This window comes from Tamandua tetradactyla, chromosome 17, assembly GCF_023851605.1.
Source record: "Tamandua tetradactyla isolate mTamTet1 chromosome 17, mTamTet1.pri, whole genome shotgun sequence".
Lineage (NCBI taxonomy): Eukaryota > Metazoa > Chordata > Mammalia > Pilosa > Myrmecophagidae > Tamandua > Tamandua tetradactyla.
The window spans coordinates 56,219,243-56,241,160 of NC_135343.1; the positions used below are offsets into that span (position 1 = coordinate 56,219,243).

At 33.3% G+C, this 21,918-nt stretch overlaps 1 long non-coding RNA gene across 8 annotated transcripts in view; it reads left to right on the forward strand.

The window, feature by feature from the left end:
- Nucleotides 1-21,918, forward strand: part of LOC143661628 (uncharacterized) — a 163,123-nt gene that overhangs the window by 80,306 nt on the left and 60,899 nt on the right. For 7 of the 8 annotated variants that reach the window (XR_013164746.1, XR_013164745.1, XR_013164749.1 and 4 more), the window contains one exon: nucleotides 2,930-3,014. This is a non-coding gene — a long non-coding RNA (uncharacterized LOC143661628). Of the gene's footprint in view, nucleotides 1-2,929; nucleotides 3,015-5,159; nucleotides 5,540-21,918 lie in introns of those variants that run through there. The other variant, XR_013164750.1, reaches the window with a different exon arrangement.

Sequence of the window (21,918 nt, forward strand, 5' to 3'; positions counted from 1 at the left end):
AGAGAGAGCAGAGAATGCTGCAGCACTACGAAGCAGAGTCCACAAGCCAGCGACCCTTGGAGATGAAGAAGGAAAATGCCTCCTGGGGAGCTTCATGAAACAGGAAACCAGGAGAGAAAGTAGCAGATGTTGCCTTGCTTGCCATATGCCCTTCCAGTCAAGAGAGAAACTGTGACTGTGTTCACCATGTGCCTTTCCAGATGAGAGAGAAACCCTGAACTTCATTGGCATTCTTGAACCAAGGTATCTTTCCCTGGATGCCTTAAGTTGGACATTTCTATAGACTTGTTTTAATTGGGACATTTTCTTGGCTTTAGAACTGTAAACCAGCAACTCATTAAGTTCTCCCTTTTAAAAGCCATTCTATTTCTGGTATATTGCATTCCAGCAGTTAGCAAACTAGAACACCAATAAAGAATGATCTCTCTGCCAGTGGCTTCTCATACTTTCTTTCAATTCACTATGGGACCAGAGTGATCGTTCCTTGGGCTGGAACTTGATAAGGAGTGTACTTGATGCCATCGGAGATAGCTACCAGAGTGCATGTCCTTGGTGGCAGATGGCATCACATTGCCCACAATGAAAAGCTTAAGTCCTAACCACTTGTCCTTGGGAATGGATTCATTTGTAAGTGAGATCTTTGAAGATGTAAGGCCAAAGTGAATCAGGGAAGGCCTTAATCAGATATGACAGAAGTCATTGCTAGTAGAAGAAATTCAGACACAGCCCATTGGTAGAAGATAAGGAAGGAGACACAAAAAGAAGGCCATGCGGTGGAGGATTGCTGGAAAGCCACCATCAGAAAGCTGCAGACTTCAGCATGGCTTTGCGACACCTTGATTTTGGATTTCTAGCCTCCCCTACTGTGAACCAGCAGATTTCTGTTGATTAAGTCAGTTTGTGGTATCAGTTTCAACAGACCAGGCAAACTATGACATCCTCCATGAGAAGTTCAAAGATTTCAAAGCCTGTCCATGCCTATACAAGATTTGTCTCTATTGGGAACAGATAAATGAACTTTCTTAGCTCAACATTGGCAATATATCTTCCTCAAATCCTCCTCTTATTTTCAGAACTGTTTGGAAATATGTTGATGACTCCAACCCCTTCACCCCCAAACATTTCCATGTATTTTCTAAGAAAAAAAATATATCTTTCTCAAAAAGCTGCCCCAGAAGGAAAATCATGAAAATCAAGAAGTTTAATATTGTTGTAATAAAAATATCTAATAGACAGTAATCCCTTGTAAAATATATCTAATGTATAAATATTTACAGTGGTAGGGAACTCACAACTTTTTCAGAATTCAAACAATGTCTTCATGAGCATTTGGCAGGAAGTTGTGGAGTTTGGAACAATGGTGGAGTAAATGCTGACTTTTGAAAATTTGTACTTATTTATGCTTATAAATATGCATATATTTAGAATATTATTTCTATAAAAATTATAAAATTCAGGTAAATATTTGAAAACAAAACTTGATTTGAAATAAACATTTAATGAACTTACATGTAGATTTTTCTAGGTATGATTATAACATGCATTTCGTACCCTCTTTTTGCTTTAATGTTTAATTAATGGTTGCTACATGTTACAACATACCAAAATAGTTAACCAGTCCCACATTATTTATTTTTCAAATTCTTAATGTAATAATTAATGCTGTATTGAACACCATTTTAAAAACATTTCCCAGAATAAATTATTATAGAATTATAGTTTCAAAAGTATAACCACCTTTTAAAGACTTGCAGTATAAATTGTAAAATTTATCAAAAGAAATATACTCGTTGACACATTCTTCAGTCACTAATGGTAACTCTTTTCATTCCTTTCAATTCCAGGACTTTCATTGAGAAAAACCTTTTTTTTTTTCATCTTAGAGTGCAAAAATAGAACATTATAGAAAGTCTGAATGTGAACACCACTAGAGGTAATAACATGAAATCTACCTTAAGATATTATATATTCTGAACAAGATATATGTAATATTGGTGTAAAATCCAACTAATGGTCCCTTTTCTTGCAGCATATTTTTAAAATGCAAAAATGGTAGAGAATAATGAGATATGTGAATTTACTAATAGGTGTGCAAGTAATGTTTTGTAATATATGCTTTAAAAAGTTTAAATATTTTAATAGATTAATTTGAAACCCTCTTTATATCTCTTCCTTACTCCATAAAAGCAATCACCATCATTAATCTATTGTTAACATGGTCATGTGTGTTTTGTACATCTTATTTCATATGTTAATATCCAACTTAAATACATAAGATAATTTTCGTATTTTATACTTCATCAAAATTAAGTTGTGTTATGCAGTAGACATAATATACAACTAGGACTATTGTGTATAATTTGGGCGTGTGTCATTCAATTTAACTGCTGCATAGTATTCAGTTGTTTAATTACAAAAAATGTATTATTTCTGTTTACTTAGGTGGATATTTAAGCATCCCAACATTTAAGCATCCCAACCTGAGTTTTTTTGTTTGTTTCAATATTACCATATGGCAATAAGTATTTTTACATGTATGCAAGAATTTACAAGAAATGGAGTCTTAAAGTTTATGTGTTCTTTCAATTTTACTGGACATTGCCAAATTGCTCTTGGAAACTATCATAACCACTTAAATTTCCACAGCAGTTTCCTGGGTTATTGTATATATGGTATATTTTTAGGTCTTTAGATTTTTTACCAACCTCATGCATTTTAAATTTTACTTCATAGCTTTTTAGTTTGCATTTCCCTGGTTACAAGAGAAATGGATATATATATATATTTATATAGTTTTTGACCATTCAGATTTCTTCCTCTGTGCTTCATTATTTATACTTTTCCTTAAAAGGAGGCACCAAAGGGGTCATTTTGTGGATTATCAGATTAGTTCAAAGCCACACTTTAATGCCACTGTATTCCTTTTCAGGTTTAAAGCTCATTTCCAGTCTCATCTCCTTCAAATATGCCAAGAAAGGATTGGAGCAGATCAGATCACTTTCAGGAGCACAGAGGTAAAGAGAGGAAAAATAATGCAAATAATATATTTATCTAGATATGGAAATGTGAATTTCCCCCTTAAGTGCCCTATCTGAGTACTTATTGTATCTTTATACTAATTAGCATACTGTATTATGCATCTCTACTCTGAGCCTTTAATATTTTTCAACTCAATTTGTGAATTTCCAGCATATTACCATCACCAATATTGCCTGAATATTCTAAGTCCAATAGCAAATGATTATCTGTGGAACTTATAAGGGCACGATGAACTTAAATTAAGTTGCTAGAAAGCATGAGATTTTACAGAATAGGTCATTCAATACTTCAGCTGGGAGCCCAATAGTTGAGATGCACTTTATTTCAGAATCTTTACTTTTCATTGAGAATCCATCGGTTTCTCTTCATTGCAACTGATGCCCATCTCAAAATATAAACATCAATAGTAATAAAATAGTGAATAAATTCATGCAACTAAATTTTATTGAAACTTACTGAGTTGGAGAAGAGTGATAAGAACTGTACTATAAACACATATACACACACAAACAAAATAAGAAACAGTTATTTTATTAGAAGTGGCAGAATTAGGACTGAAGTAGCATTAGAATGTCAATAATGTCTGACTCTAGACTGAGGTTTGAATCATGAATTTATTATTGATTATGCATTATGTGTTTTATATTATTAAAATTAAGGAAAAAAAGGGTAGATGAATCTGGATGACTCCAGATAAATTAGGTGTTCATTCAGATATGTTTCTGGTTTCAACTTGGCCTTTACTTATTATTGTTTGACTGATTTAATTAATTTGGTTTGCATTTTCAGGCAAATTATCATTATGTTCTGTACTTTGTCTATGCTCAGTTTATTAATAAATTCTCATTTCATATTACTTAGTCCATAATATCAAATTAGCCCATTAATGTTCTTTATTTGTTATATTTCAAAGAAGTCCATTAATGTCTAAATCTCTAATATATCTCTGAAAACCTCCAGCTCAAAGCTTTGTCCCATTTTTCATAAAGAAATATGTGTAAATGTTCCTGTCCCAATTCTCAATAATAAGCTGGTTCAGAGATGCAAGGGAGAGTCCAACTATCCCCTTTTCTGTGAAGACATCGTTAAAAAGGAGAACCAGAACTATCTACCCCCACCCAGCATGTTGTCTACCTTAATGAGACTTTATTATTCTATTGTCCTCATTAGCATAATTTCCTGGTTGCAGAGCATTCTTTTCCAGGCAAATAACTTTATATTTATGACAAGCATTTCCAAAAAGACTCATCAATGCTTTAAGAGAAAAACTCAGACATTCCAATCATCTTTGAACTTCTTAGCCTCAAAGGTTTTGCTTTTTTGTTCCCAATAATCCTAAATTTTTATATTAGAATTATCTCTCAATCTTAATCAGTTACTCATTACAAAACAAACCTTAAAACAAACTTTAAAACCACAGCAAATCTGGCCTTGTCCTTCTCTTCTTCCTTGGAAACACTATGAAAGCTCTGCCATGGTAGTGTCCTCCCTTACAGATGTGAGTGGTTAATCAGCTTTGTCTTATCTCCAGGCAGTTCTGGTGACATCCAGAGAGCCAGCATTCCTCACATATTATAAGTAGCTTTCAAGTCTCACATCTTAGGTCTAGGAAAGAGAAGATAATAAGTAATTAATATGAAATTACACCTAAGTAGATGGAGTGGGGTTAAATATAAATGTGAGTGAAATGGCTGAACTCACTCAAGCCAGGTTATTCTTTGATTTAAAAATGTTTCTCTTAGTAATCAATAGATTGTTAAATTCCAATATTTATCAGTTTGTAAATGATTTTTGCATGTAGGCACTATCTTTTCTCTTAACTCAACTGACTTGGATATCATGGCAAATTATGCTCATGGCAGAGGCCTTTTGATATTTACTGAAAATGTGAACAAAAGTAAGATACCAGCTGTATTTTCACACGCAAAAAAAACACTGAAGGGAAGTGGAGGTAGATAAGGAAAAAATCTGTGACCATTTTGAAGAAAATAATATTTAATTCTCATTGTAATTCAAATATTACAAAAAGAGTGGGAGGGAAGAACAACTAAACATTGCTCACAGTCTTTTGAAGCAGACATACATACATTTTGCAAAATTCACATTTCCCAATGTTATAGGTATTCTAAATTTAAAATGGAGTCAGAAGGCCATTCAGGAAGTTACTCAATGCAAGTCTCAGCCAGTTATCAAAACTAACAAGTTGTGCAGAACCAAATGCAACAATGTGTCTAAGCACATCCTGATGTCAGGAACAAACTACAAGATAAAGAAATCAGCAAAGTGTCTAATTTGAAGATATTTACAAAGTCCCAAATATCCACCAATCATAATGCCTTACAAAAAACTTATGGAATCTTTTTCTTAAGAACTCTTGCTTAGAAGCCCCAAGAAGGGATATGGTTTAGGTTGCTACCTGAATCTCTGCTCCTGGAATCACAATTCTAAGACCTCAAATAAACACTTTTGTTGCCTTGCAGGTGAGCTGTGTAATTTCTCAGTTGACAAATCCATTTATCAATAAATTAAACGTAGAAAAATGAACAGAAAACACAACGGGAAGGAAAGAATTTATTCAACAAAATGGTAAATGTAACAGAATACTACTTATTATAATCTGGCCTAAAAGAGCCTTAAATCAGGATTTTTAATGTTCTCCCTATATGGAAAAATTTTTTTATCAAAACAGCTAATTTATAATCAGGGGAAAAACATAAAAGAATGCAAAAAAGTAATTTGAAAAGTTGCAATTTTCATTTCTGATAAATCTAAAGTTATCGTTCAGAAGCAGGAAAAAGCTAGCTGCCTATATTTAAGTTGTTTTGGTAAAAGCTTCATTTAGGTATAACTCAGATAATGTTCAATTCACACATTTAGCATGTACTCTATTCAGAAAATTGTGCAACCATCATTGCAACAATGCTAGGAACTTTATGGCACTCCAAAACTAAAACCCTTACACTGTCTGTTACCCCACAGTATCCACATTCCTACCAGTCCTAAGCAATCACTTAATATATTCTGTCTCCGTGGATTTCCCTATTCTGGATATTTCATACAAATGAATTTATGGAATATGTAGCTTATCATGTCTGACTGCTTTCACTTAATGTTAGCAAGGTTCATTTACCTTACAGAATATTATCAGTAGGTACTTCTTTTTATGGTTGAAAAATACTCCATTGTACTAATATGCCACATTGTATCTCATCTCTTTATCACTTGTAAACATTTGTATTTTTCCACCTTTTGCCTATTATGAATACAGCTGTTATGAACATTCATAACACACAAGCGTTTGTGCAGACAAATGTTTTCAAATCTCTGGTATATTTATTCGGGAGTATATGTGAACTCTGCATCTTAACTTTTTGAGAAACTGTCACTGTTTTCCAAAATGCCTGTTTTATTTTACATTCCACCAGCAGTGTATGAGAATTCCAATTTCTCCACACCCTCAGTAGCACTTATTACTATGTCCTTTGAAAATAGCCACTCTAGTGGGTGTGAAGGAGTTTTGATTTGCATTTTCCTTGTGACTACAGATGTTGTGGAACTTTTCATGTGCTTATTGGTCATTTATGTATTTTTTTTGTAGAAATGTCTATTCAGGTGCTTTGCCAATTTTAACAGGGTTGGTTTCATTTTTATTAAGATGTAAGCACCACATGTATTCTAGAATCAAGTCCTTTATCAGATATGTCATTTGAAAATATTTCCCCATTCAGTGGGTTGCCTTTTCATTTTCTTGATGGTATCCTATGAAGGACAAAAAGTTTTAATTTTAATGAAATGCAACTTATCTATTTCTTTTGGTGCTTGTGCTTTTATTGCCATAACTAAGAATCCACTACTAAATCCAAAGTCATGAAGATTTGTCCTTGTATTTTCTTCTAAGAGTTTTATAGATTTAGCTTTTACATTTGGGTCTTGGATCCATTTGGAATTAATCTCTCTGTGGTGTGAAATAGGGCTTCAACTTAATTTCATTGTGTATGGTTATATAGAGGTCTCAGCATCATTTGTTAATGAGACTATTCTTGCCACATAATTTATTTTGGAACCCATGTTAAATATAAACAGACCATGAATGGAAGGATTTATCATGTACTGCCAATTCAACTTCATTCCTCTATGTGTCTATTCTCATGCCAGTACCATTATCTCTTGATCACCATAGCTTTACAGTAAGTCTTAAAATGGGGAAATGTGACCCTCTAACTTTCCAGTTATTTTAACAACATGAATATTAAAATTATCTTGTCGATTCTTGCAAAGAAGCCAAATGCAATTCTTATAGGATTTTGTTAATCTGTAATATTAATCCACAGATCAATCTTAACAATGTTTAGTATGCCAATATATGAACATTGTCTTTCTATTTGCTTATTTAGATCGTCTTTAATAGCTTCCAAAGATGTTTTGTAGTTCTGCATTTCTTTTGCTAAATTTATCCCTAAGTATTTTATTCTTTTCTAAATGCCATGCATAGAACTTCCTGTAAGATGTTGAATAGAAATGTCTAGAGAAATGAATTCTTATTTTTGTGCATGTGATCTCAAGAGGCCAGCTTCTAATCCTCCGTTATTAATTATGATATTGGTTCTCGGTGTTAATAAATTCACTTTAAAGTTTGAGGAATTTCCCTTCTTTCCTAGTTTGTTTAGTGGCTTTATCATGAAAAAATGTTAACATTTTCAAGGCATTTTCTTGGTCTATTGAGTCACTCATGTGGTTTTTGTCCTTTATTCTATTTACATGGCATATTACATTAATTGATTTCCAGATGTTAAACCTATCTTGCACTCCTGGTTAAATAAAATTCCACTGGTCATGGTGTATAATCCTCTGTGTATATTGCTGGATTCAGTTTACCAATATTTTGTTGAATAATGTGTATTTATATTCAAAAAAGGTACTGTCCTGAAGTTTTCTTTTCTTGTGATTCCTTTGCCTGGCTTTATATAAGAATAATGTTGGCCTTATAGACTGAATTGGGAAGTGATATTTGTATTTTTTGGAAGAAATTAAGAAGAGTTGGTATAAATTATTCTTAAAATGTTTAGATAGAAGTCACTTGTGAAAGATTCTATGCCTGGATTTTTCTCTATGATTTTCTGGTTTTTCTTTAGTCAGCTTAATTTGCTCTTAATAAGAATTTGTCCCTTTCATCTAAGTTATATAATTGACATATTTTTTAGCATTCCCTTATCACTTTTTTTATTTATGTAAGGTTTGTAGTAATATTGCCTTTTTTGTTAATGATTTTAGTAATTTGAGACTTCTTTCAACTTTTTCCCTTCAATCTACTTAAAATTTGTCAATTTTGTTGAACTTTTCAAAGAACGCTTTTGTTTCCAATTATTTTCTCTATTGCTTTTCTATTTTCTAGCTCATTAATTTCTGCTCAAATTTTTATTATTCCTTCCTTCGACTTAAGTTTAGCTTGATCTTCTTTTCCAGTGTCTTAAGGTGAAGTGGCAGTGTGTTCAGATCTCTTTTCTTTGACCATTATCTTTTAACTTTTTTTTAACTTCATCTCTGAAGTTGGCTCTCGGCATTGACTTGGCTGCATCCCGTAGCATTTTGTGTGTCATTTTTCCATTGTCATTTACCTCAAGTTCTTTCTAGTTCTCCTGTGTTCTTATAAAAATAATTGATTTTTTGTAGTATGGTGTTTACCTCATACATAGTTGTGAAATTCCAAATATCTTCCTGTTTTGAATTCTAATTCCATTCCACTGTGTCAGAGAAAATTCTGTATATGATTGCAATACTTCTAAATTTATTATGGTTTCTATTTAACCAAGCATATGTTAAATCTGGAGAGGATTCCAAGTGCACTTATATATTCTACTGTTTTGGGGTGGAGTTCTATAAGTGCTTTTTAGTCCTAGTTGATTTACAGTGTTATCCAAGCCTTCTAGTTCTTTATGATCTTTGGCCTAATTTTTCTCTCCTATATTGAAAGTGGGGTATTGAAGTCTTCAGTTACTATTGTTCAGTCATCCATTTCTCCCTTCATTTCTGTCAGCATATGCTTCATATAACTCAGGGCTCCTTAAAAAGTGAATATATGTTAATAATATATCTTTGTGATGCATCAGTTTTTTATCATTATGAAATGCCCTTTTGTGTCTTTAGCAACAATTTTTTTTTGTTTGTGTTAAAGTCTGTTGTGTCTGTTATTTACATAGTCACATTAGTTCTCTTGTGGTTGCTGTTTGCTTGATATGTCTTTTTCAATTCTTTTATTTTCAATGTATTCGCATCTCTGAGACTACAGAGTGCCTCTTACATCTTCCTTTATTAGAATCTACTTCAAGTTTATACTAAATTATTTACAGTGAGATATGGAAGTGGTACTCTTACATAGCTCTATTGCTCCACATAAGCTGTTGCTATAAATATATCATGTCTGCATATATTATAAACAAAATACTATATTGCCATATTATTACTTTTATAACTTTATATTGTTTTAAAAAGTTGAGAGAAGAAAGGAAAGGAAGTATATATTTTAATCATTTTATATTGATCTTCTTATTTACCATTTATGGTTTTCATCTGATCCTATAGATTCAAGTTACCATCTGATGTCATTTCCCTAATCTAATACAGCTTTACTCTCAACTCCTTCTTTGTCTTGTTAATGACAAATATATTGCACTTAAGTATTTTTAAGCCCCAAATTCCAATTATATTCATGTTGTTTTATAGTATTTATTTTTATAACCCATTAGAAAGGACAGGTGGTGAAATGTATCTTTATAATCTCTTTCTTTTTTGTTACAGAATTAACTAAAAAGGAATTTTTAGTTATTTTTATCAATGTTCTTTTTTGGTTTGGTTTGGTTTTGGGGGAAATCAGGGCAGATTTGAATTACTGTCTGGAATCACTAGCTACCAGACCAAAGAGCTGCCTTCAGTATCTGTTTTTTTTTAAAGCAGAACTTCAAACAATGAGTTACCTGAGTTTTATCTTGAAATGCTTTATTTCCCTTTCATCTTTTGGAAAAATTTGTTGCTAGATATAGTATTCTTAGTTGACATTTCTTTTTCTTTCCAGCACTTTGAATAAGTCATGATTTACTCTATCTTTTGCTTTTAGCATTGTTGTTATGATGTTTCTGCTTGTGGAAATCTGTGCATGTATTTCACTTGGAGTTTTGGACGTGGATATTATTTTTCCATCAAATTTGGTAGTTTTTAGACGTTATTTTTTCCTAGTTTTCTAGTCCTTTCTTTTCTCTCCTCTAGCCTGCCCATTATTCATATTTTGGTACAATCAATGGTGCTACACATTTCTCTGAGCTCTATTTATTTAGCTTCATCCTTATTTTATTCCCCTCTGTTTTCCTCAGATTGCATAAACTCTATTGACTTATTTTTTTTGTTTTTTGCATGGGTAGGCACTGGGAATTGAACCCGGGTCTCTGGCACAGCAGGCAAAAACTCGCCTGTTCAGCTACTATGGCCTGCTCTGACCTACTTTTAAATTCACTGTTTCCTCTGATGGTTCATATCTATTGTAGAGGCCCTCTAGTAAAATTTTCATTTCTGCTATTTGATTGTCAAGTTCAGAATTTCCATTTGATTATTTTATTATCATGTCTATAACTCTGTTGATCTTCTCTGTTTGATGACCCCTTGCTTTCGTATCTCCTTCAGTTCTTTCAGTATGGTCTCCTTTAGTTCTTTCAGCATTTTGTGGTAGCGGCTTTCAAGACTTTAGCTCTTTGAGCATATTTATAGTAGCTTCTTTGAAGTCTTTGTCTGATATCTCTGACATCTGGGCCCTCTCATGAACAGTTTATGCTGCCTTCATTTTTTTCTGTCTGTGGGTCACACTTTCCTTTCTCTTGGCACATGTTGTAATTACTTTTGCTGTTAAGACACTTTAGATAGCATAATGTAGCAACACTGGATATTGCCCCCCTCACTTTCCTCCAAGGCTTTTCATTGTCATATGCTAGCTGATTTGTTTAGTGACTAACTGAACTGAATTTGTGAAGGCCACTTTCCCTGCAATGGGAAGCCTCTGTGGAATCTTCTTAGGAGTGCACCCTGGGCAAGCATGCAGTCAAGCTTGGATGAAGGTAGTTTTAACTGGTTCTCTTTTTCTACATTTTTTTCTCTGTTCCCACCCAGCTGTTAGTGTCTACTAATTTTCAGTTGATTCCTGGTTGATGAAAAGGTTTTTTGACACATGTAAACTTTGTGACATTGTACTTTGCATGCATGCATCTGATCATTTATATATTTATAACTGTTATTTTTCTTATATCTAGCTATAATTTATAGGGCAGTTGTAATATTGAAAACATCTGCTGCATCTACTGGTATGACATATCTTTGCAAGTACATGAAAATTATCATTGTGCTCTCAGGAGAAAATAGCAGTGGTTTAGGGAAAGTCACACTGCATAAAAGTAGAAGTTTAAGGCTTCTTGCCTAAGCCTTCTCTGAATTCTCAAGCGTAATATAATCACTCACTTTCTGACATGACAACATTCTTTGCTTACTCCATTCACAAACACATTTCATCTTGGAGTATACATTGCTTGCATGAAACTTAATTTATCTACTATTCTGTAAGTATTCAAAGAATTAACCAATAGTGGGTGTGCTAGTACATGATTAATACAAGTGCACATTGGTTGGGTGCCTATATTTAGGAGTTTACTGTTTTCCGTTGTGCCAATACTCCAACCATGAACAATTGCAAGTTACCAATATGACATCACTGGATATAGCTTGAGAATCTAACACAGATTGAACTGATGCAAAAATAAAAAAAGGTGCTAAAATGATCAGGAAGTAATGGGATTTGAGTATATATTACTTTGTTTTTATATATTTTATTTCATTGTAAGTATATACAATTTTATTTTAACAGTTATTGCATTTGTTAGCTGGCTTGTAAAATTATTCAAAATTTGATGGTTGGTTCTCACCAGCCAGAACAAGCTGGCTCCAATGTGCCCCATAGAATAACTGAAATTTAGGGTTGGTAGATAGTTTATACATAAATGTGTATTCCACAAGAGCCTTTCCTAGGTCACTTATTGGTGTTCCAACCTGAGAATTATTTGTTGAAAGGCTAAATGAATGAATGAAGTAATACAAGAATGAATAAACCTTGTTTTAGTTATCGCTTTGAAATGAGTCAATAATTGACCTATTGAAAACTCTTTAGCAACTTAAAGATTTAATTAACTCACCAGTCCCTAAGTCATGGTTCGGATTCTGTGTTCTTATACTAGTTTAATGACATTGAACATTGCTTAAGTAAAATGTATCATCATTTGAACGTGAACATATTATGCAAATGATCTCAAAATGTTAGACCTTTCAACTTTTACTGTAGTTATATTTGTTCTACAAGTGCAGCAGAACTTAGCAATTCTTCTTACCATTATCATTTATTCAATATTAATTTCATTGTAATGCCCTAATTGATACCTTGAGAAAATAAATTTTAAAAGCCCTCTTTACCCTGTTCAAATGATTTACAATACAAGTGAGTAATCCCCACTTAAAAGTAAAATACAACCTCCAAGTGACTCATGTCTGGGAAAGAGCAGGTATTTCCACTTTAATGCCATTGACTGAAGCAAAAGAGGTAAAAGGCTTTGCCCTGGGTAGGACTCCCAGGAGAGGAAGACATCTTTTCTACCTGCAAGATAAATGTATCTAGCCAAAACAAGATGATTTGAAGGAGTCACATGTGTTATCCAAATATATTGCAGTACAGTGGGCTTGAAAATATGGCAGAAAAAACAACTTGAAACTGAGAGAAAATAATTGTAAAATATTAAACAAGAGGGACTGGTGGCAAAAAGAGTGTTGGTCTGTCCTTTGCAAAATCTTAAGGGCCATACAGTTTATTGAGAATAATTAATTTTGTCCTAGCAAGCAGAAGGGCCATAAAAGGTCAGCAAGATCATTTGTGGTCTAGAATAACTAACTCATGAGTTTAATGAATAAGGAAGTTAAGCCTAGAAGTTTATATAATAACTATTAATTATAGGTAGGGAGGGAACTCTTCACTTTGAGGACGAGTGTGATCAAACTAGCTGTGAGAGAAAGAGTTGGCAGTCTGAATGGCTAAGAGTAACACATTCCTGAGCTTTTTCTAAGCATTACTTTGTTGGTAGATTTTTCTTGTCTGAACAGTAACAAGTTTTACGGAGCCTTAAGATGAATTGAACTGTAAGTTGTTTTTGACAATTCATAACAGATTTTTTCTGAACTACTGCTTTATATCATGTTCTCTCAAATATAAATTATTTTAATCTGCTATGTGAGGATTTTACATAAGCCTCTTTTCCTATCCCTTCCTATTTTCTCTTCCTTCAGTTCCCGTTTTTCTCTTGTATCCATGCTTTTGAAGCAGAGGGAGTGAATTACCAACTGAGGCAAAGGAAGCAGCCAGAAATGAGCACCCTTCTTAGGCAAATGAATAGGAAGATTTGCTAAAGGTATGAATAGGAAGAACAAGAAATGCAAAAGAAAGAAAGAGATCTATTTTGGCATAAAAATGAGACATCTGAGTCTGAACTCACATTTCATAAAGCCAGAATGATATAGTATTCTACTCTCTCCAATGTGCCTAAAAATTAAATTAGGTGCCATTCATTATATCTTTTCTTGATTTTTTTAAAGACACCCTCATTCCCCCCAGAAATTATCTCATTATTCAGTTATTTTCTATAATGGTATAGCTAACGATATTTACATAGAGAAAAAAGACCATTAGGATAACTCCTGAAAGCTTCAATAGCATCATATTATGAGTTCCATTACATTGCTAAACTTTTAACCAAAAGAAAAAAAAGTAGAAATATGTATCTGTAGAAAAATAAAAGATGGAAAAATGCCAAAAATCATGACCCCCCAACCTTTCTGCCCTACAATCAAATTTTCATGAGATAATAAAATAACGAGTTTTCAGATTAAGCATAAATTATTATGAATTTTATATTCAAATGAGTAATAACCTATTAAATAAAAAATTCATAAACGACTCTGAGAAAGCAGAAAATGTCTCACCGTCAGAATGCTTAATACTCATAAATTATAGTAACTCACCCATAAAAACTACCTGAAAAAAATGGAATAGATTTTTTTATATACAGAATCTTCCAAAAGAGTTCATGATTGTGGATTTCCTGACATTGTGTAATCTTAAAATCATTAATTCTGATGGAGTTAATGAAAACTACTATAGCTAAACTAATAATTTCTAAAGTCCCCCAATAGCTCAAATAATAAAATGTATAGTTTTTCCTTTTATTTAAATATCTATGACACATTTAAATGCAGACAGAAAGTATAAGACCACTGTAAGAGTACATTGAAGGTAAATCTAAATGGCTTTATCTGCCATTTATAGGTTTATTTAATCCTTCCCTTGACACAATATACTCAGGAACATTTTTAGTGGTTGGAGGTAAGAGTCACCTCCAACCAATGCACCAGCTATGGTAATCAGCATACTATATTGGAGAATGGGAAGTCTCTGGCACTGCTGAACATAGAACGTTCTTCCAGAAAATAATCTTCAGAAGAACAAATGCTCTTATATCAAAGGCAAATAATATTTTGGTTAGTTGAATAGAGGTTTTTTTTGGTTATTTGAAAAAATCATGTATCATGCCCAAAGAAGATGAGAAAGAGCTGTTCTTAGATTGATATTAAGCAAGAGGAAGTTATTGAATATTAGACATATAATTGAGATTTTACTCCAAGGAAACCCACAATCACTTGGTAAACTAGTGGGAAGAAAAGTAATCTTTAAACATCAAATAACTGGGTTGGCAATGGTGGCTCAGTGGCAGAGATCTCGCCTGCCATGCCAGAGACCTGGGTTTGATTCCCAGAGGCTACCCATGCCCCCCCCCAAAAAAGAAGAATCAAGTAACTTTTCCTATATGGTCCCTTACACTGCATGTAAGTTTCGTAAAATGAAGCACAAGGATGTGTATTTTTAGATTTCCAAGCTAAAATGCAATATGAGGAAGAGCTCATAATTCAGAGATTGTAATCAATAAGTATTTTCAGGTTTTTACTATTTTCACTGGAGGAAAAGAAGAACATTTTAAATTACATAAAAGGCATAAGATTATGTGAAGTTAACTAATCCAAGAAAATGGGAGTAATGAAACACAATGCTTTTAGGAATTTAAAACACAGAAGGTGGAACAAAGGAACTATTAGCCTAGACATAGAGATTGTTGAAAGAAGGTGATAAATAAAGATAAAATTAGTGGAGAAAAGATATGTGTATTTGGCAGATATATCTTATCTTATATTTTTTATTGAAAAAGACAAGATACATCAAGATATTTCTGGATATAATATCCTTAAACATTCTTTATATGTTCCTTCAAAAAGAAGTGTGTATGAGTGTGTGCAAGTGTATACGTGAGTGTGAGAATGCATGTGTTTGCATATGTGTATGCTAGTTAACTGCTTGAATTCTTTGCATGCTTACTTTTCATAATTCATATTACAAGCAAATGAAATAACGATTGCTACACTCCCCATTAAACAGAGGAAGGTACTAAAACTTCTAAACATTTTTTGCCCAAAGTCGGAAAGCTGAGCCCTATAAGTGGACTGGTTATTTGAATTCATGTCTGCAGGACCTCAGAGCTATGCTAAGGACTGTGAAATCTGTTATTTCCAGCTTTATTCTGGCTGTTGGACCTTACCTCAAACCAGGGACACTTCAGGATATATTTAAGATATGCATCCTCTTCTCCCATTGGCATTTTGGACATCTGCCAACTTAACATTATTGGAAAAATTAATATTTTTAAAAATTACATTTCATCCATAGATGAGTCATTCTTCCCCAGATACGCATCTTTATTCATTTCTGCTCTTCCATTTCCAAATTCTAGATACTTATTTCAAGCATTTTTCAGATGATTATGTTGTGTATGTAAATGGACATTTCAATCTTACTATAATACAAGATTTCAAGATACAGTTGCAATACATGCCCAATGATACCATTCTTACTTTGTTTAGGAATGAAATGTGGCTAAGATCTTAAATGGTTTTTTTTCTGTCCTTTTTTTTCCCCTTTTTTAATGCAAATGACCTGTTTTTGTTTGTATTTTTAGAGATAAGATAGCATAACAATAAATTCAACAAATATTTATAATGCAATACCTATTCAATTATATCTTTCTTGTTTTTTCCAAGACAGAGATATCTTTTTTGTTGTACTTTAGAGGTAAGGTAGCATAATAATTAATAAATACAACAAATACTTATTTGCACTTTATTTTGGAATAGTCTTTGAATTATAGGTGTAAGATAAATTTGAATGATCCCCAGTTTTGGACAATGGAGAAAACAGAGACTTAAAACTATATGTAAATCCAATATTTAAATGTCTTTATCTCAGTTCAAATGCATACAGTTTTACCAAAGATTTCTATTCTTTCTATAGTTCCCATCATTTGTGTTCGACAGAAGGCTCGCCTTAATATGACTGTCTTTACCATTAAACTAGTTAATACACAAAGAGTGATTTTGTTTTTATATTTAATGTCATTTCTTATATTAAAGTGCATTCTGTTTCATTACTCCAGAGATCTATCATTGCCAAGCAAAACAAAATAATAAAACTATCTCTGCCCTTTTATGTTGTATACTTCTAGGAACTTGTTTATATCTTCAAAATCAACTTGACTTCTTGACTTTTTCTGTCTTTACTCTTGGAAATGAATTTTCTCTTTACTTGAAGTCCTATGCATTGCTCATTCATTATGTAAGGATATATTTAGTAGCTACTATACTCAAAACACAATGTTATTCATTCCAAGTGTTACACAGATATATATGATAACTTTCTTCATATGAGACAGCATGAAAGATACAAAGTATTGTTTGTGTTAGAACCCTGACTCTGCCATGTACTAGTGGAGTGATCTGCATAGGTTAAAATTATAAGTGCCCTGATTTCCTTATCTAAGTATCCATACTGTAAAATACAGTAATAATAAAGCCTAATTTACAGATTTGGGGGAAGATTTAAAGAGTGAATACAAAATTTAATTAAAATAGTGCCTTGCACATGAATAGGATTCATTACATGTTAGTTAAACTTATTCATGATGATTATAGTCTAAAGGGGAGAGTGGTTATATATGTTATTATAATATTTTGCTATGAAAATTTAGAGGACAATAGAATTTTGTGCAGTTGGGTAGATATAGAAAAACTTTGTCAAGGAGCATGACATTTGTTCTGATCTTTGAAATCTATTGTAATTGCCTGTGCCAAAGGAATATAATTCTCATATTCATTAAAACATTATGAACATATTTACCTTACTTTCTTCTTGATCTTGTTGTAGATTTAAATATGATAATGTGCTCAAATGAATTTTGTAAATGATAAGATGTTCAAGAAAATAAAGAGTTCTTATTAAAAGATATTCAACAATTCTTAGTCTTATCCTAGTCTGGGAAATCCACTGTAAACTTTCACTGCCTACCAATGGCTGAACATGCTGTCTTTATAGCGTTTGATGTAAAAAAGTGAATACAAATAAGCAAATAAGTTAAGTGAGGCATAATTCCCTTCTATGAACCAGCATTAAAAATTGTCAAGGGATGGAAACTCTTCTGTCACAGGATCTTTTTCTTTTTCATTTGCTGTGGTGCAGACTATCATACCTTATAGAAAAGGAGACCAGAATATCCCTTTATAAGCATCCTATCACAAGACCATGTTTGTGAAGAAATACACAGACACACACACACACACACATACAACCTGTTTGAAAAGTTATCATTACTTGTGAGAGATTCACTCTTCCTTAGCACAGGCCATTTGGGGAACTGAGATAATATTGTAGAAGCAAATCCTGCCTCAGGGATTTAGTGAGGTGTGGAATTTAGTTCATCCCCCAGAGCAGTTGGTCAATAGCCAGGACCAGTACAGAACAACCGCCGGGGCTATGTCGGTGACCGGACACACATTGTACACTAGTCTGGACCAGGTGGACCAGCTGAGACCCCAAACAGAAATGTACATCCTCCAAGTTGTAGAAGCTGCCACCTCTCCCCCATGGGCACAGCAAGCTGGTTCCCTGAGGGGTAAGGAAACAGACTTTACTGGCAGCAAGGGCTTAGCTTAACAAATTCTGACTACAGAAAATAGGCCCCCAGCACAGGGAAACCTGAAATAAGTGCTAAAGGTACTAGGAGATTTTGTCCCTACAGAGAGGGGGTGGGACTGATGGAGAAAAAAAAATGAAGCTTTGTGAGTTGGACAACAATAAAATAATGCAAAAGGACTGGACCCCCAAGAAAAGGGACCACATAGATCCTGGAGATATATAGAGTCATGTGTCAAACTAAGCTCTTGATTGATAAACTCAAGGACCAAGGGTCATGCTCTGAAAAGGATTTTATTTTTTTGCTTTGTTTCTGCTACTTAATAGCTCATTAGATAGAAATGGAAGCCTTCTCAGGTTCCAGCACTGCTCCAGCAAGGCTGAATTAAGCTTGTCTGAAAGACAAAGTAACTAGTTAGTGAAAGGAGTTAATTCTGTAAAGGATGTATGTTCCCCAAGAGACAGGTGAGGCCCAGCTCAAGTGGAATTTCTCCCTCAAGGAATTCAGGCCCCAGGAACTGGAAAACTGAAGCAATTAATGCCAATTAACAATCTCATCTCTGTCTCAACTACACACACAGCAGGGAAAGCCCGATGAAATTAAAGAAACCACATCATTTTACTGGTGGGAACCCACAGGCAATCAAGCAAGACATGCTGAGCAAAATAGGAAAAGCACAGGTCTGGAGGCTTCATAGAAAAGTCTGATAACTTGCTGGATCTCACCCTCAGGGAAAACTGATGCAGACTACTCTCTCCTTCTAAGACATGGGGCAGTTCAGTGTGGGAAAATCTGGCTGGAGTCTATGATATCTGAGGAGACCCTCTTTAAAAAATAAAAAAAAAAAAAAAAGAAGAAGAAGAAAAAAACTCAAAAAACCTCCATATAAGTAGGGCAAGAAACAGAAAAAATAAGGTAAGAACTGAAAGATTCTGATTAGTTAAACAGAACCTGTGCTAGAGGTCTAGAATAAATTGAGCTGAATTCCAAAGAAGGGCTAGAGAACAAAGCCATTCAGCAAGAGAATTCTAGGTAAAGAGTGAAAACAACCTCCAGAATAAACTAATTAAAAAAATAAATAAATACCTAGACATGCAAAACATAACGAGTCATACTAGGAAAATTGAAGATATGGCCCAGTCAAAGGAACAAACCAACTATTCAAATGAGACACAGGAGTTGAAACAACTAATTCATGATGTTTGAACAGACATGGAAAATCTCATCAAAATGCAAATCAATGAGTTGAGGAAAGATATAAAGAAGGCATTGGGCAAACAAAAAAGAAGAAATTGAAAGATTGAAGGAACAAATCACAGAACTTATGGGAATGAAAGGCACAACAGAAAAGATAAAAAAAATGGAAACCTACAGCAATAGATTTGAAGAAGCAGAAAAAAGGATTAGTAAATTAGAGGACTGGACATCTGAAATCTGTCATACACAAAAAAATATAGGGAAAATAATTGAAAAATATGACCAGGGTCTCAAGAAATTTAATGACAGCATGAAGTGCATAAACATGAGTGCTGTGGATGTCCCAGAAGGAGAAGAGAAGGGAAAAGGAGGAGAAAGACTAGTGGGGTAAATTATCACCAAAAATTTCCCATCTCTTATGAAAGACATAAAATTACAGATCCAAGAAATGCAGTGTTCCCCAAACAGAATACATTCAAATAGACATGTTCCAAGACATTTACTAATCAGACTGTCAAATTTCAAAGGGAAAGAGAGAATTTTGAAAGCAGCAAGAGAAAAGCAATCCATTACATGCAAGGGAATCTCAACAAGAATATGTGTGGATTTCTCTGCAGAAAACATGGAAGGGAGAAGATAGTGGTATTATATATTTAAGATTTTAAAAGAAAAACTGCCAAGTGATAATTCTAAATCCAGCAAAAGTGTCCCTCAAAAATGAGGGGGAGATTAAGACATTTCCAGAAAAGCAATCATTGAGAATTTGTGGCCAAGAGACCAACTCTGTAGGAAATGCTAAAGGGAGCACTACAAGCAGATAGGAAAAGGCAGGAGAGAGGTGTGGAGAAGAGTGTAGAAATGAAAACTATCAGTAAAGGTAAAAATAAAAAAAATAGATATGATGTATAAAATCCAAAAGGAAAAATAATAGAGGAAAATACTGCCTTTATAGTAATAACACTGAATGTTAAAAGATTAAACTCCCTGATCAAAAAACATAGACTAGCAGAATGAATTTAAAAACAGAACCCATCTATATGCTGTTACAGGAGAGTCATTTTAGAACCAAGGACAAAAATAGGCTGAAAGTGAAAGGTTGTGAAAAGATATTTCATGCAAACATCAATCAGAAAAGAGCAGGGATAGCTATATTAATATCTGACAAATTAGACTTCAAATGTAAAACAATTAAAAGAGACAAAGAAGGATACTATGTATTAATAAAAGGAACATTTAAACAAGAAGACATAACAACCACAAATATTTATACACCTAGCCAAAGTGCTCCAAAATACATAAAGGACCATTATTGTCAAACCTTAACAAAATACATGATGCAAACACTGAAGGGAGAAATAGAAAACTCTACCATAATACCTGGATACTTCAATTACCTGCTATCAAGTAAGGACAAAATATCTGGACAGAGAATCAATAAAGAAACAGAAAATATGAATAATACAGCACGTGAACTAGACTTAACATTTACAGAACATTACACTCCACAATAGCAGGATCTCCATTTTTCTCGAGTGCTCAAGAGTGGACCATATGCTGGGTCACAAAGCAAGTCTAAATAAATTTAAAAAGATTGAAATCATGCAAAACACTTTCTCAGATCATAATAGAATGAGGTTGGAAATCAATAACAAGCAGAGGAGCAAAAAATTCACAAATGTATGGAGGCTAAACAACACGCTTTTAAACAATCACTGGGTCAAGGAAGAAATTACAAGAGAAATCAGTAAATATCTTGAGGCAAAAAATGAAAATGAAAATGCAACTTATTAAAATTTATGGGATACAGCAAACACAGTGTTAAGAGGGAAATTTATGGTCTTAAATGCCTATATTAAAAAAATAAAAGGGCAAAAATCAAGGAATTAACTTTTACTTGGAAGAATTAGAGAAAGAACCGCAAACTAATCCCAAAGCAAACAAAGGGAAAGAAATAAAGACAATTAGGGCAGAAATAAATGAAATTGAGAACATGAAAACAATCAATCAAGAAAATCAACAAAACCAGGAGTTATTTCTTTGAGAAAATCAATAAAATCGATGGACCCTTAACTAGGTTGACAGAAAAAGGAAGTAGATGCAAATAAATAAAATCAGAAACAGAACAGGAAACTTAACTACCGACCCAGTAGAAATAGAGGAAGCAATGAGAGGATACTAAAAGCAACTATATGCTAATAAACTAGACAACATAGATGAAATGGACAACTTCTTAGAAAGGCATGAACAATTAACATTGACTCAAGAAGAAATAGACGACCTCAATAAAACAATCACAAGTGAAGAGATTGAATCAATCATCAAGAAGATACCAGAAAAAGAAAAGTCCAGGAGCAGATGGCTTCACATGTGAATTTTACCAAGTATTTAATAAAGAATTAATACCAATCCTGCTCAAACTCTTCAAAAATTGAAGAAGAAAACAAAACTGCCTAACTCATTCAATGAAGGCAGCATCACTCTCATACCAAAGCCAGACAAAGAGACTACAAGAAAAGAAAATTACAGACAAATCTCTCTA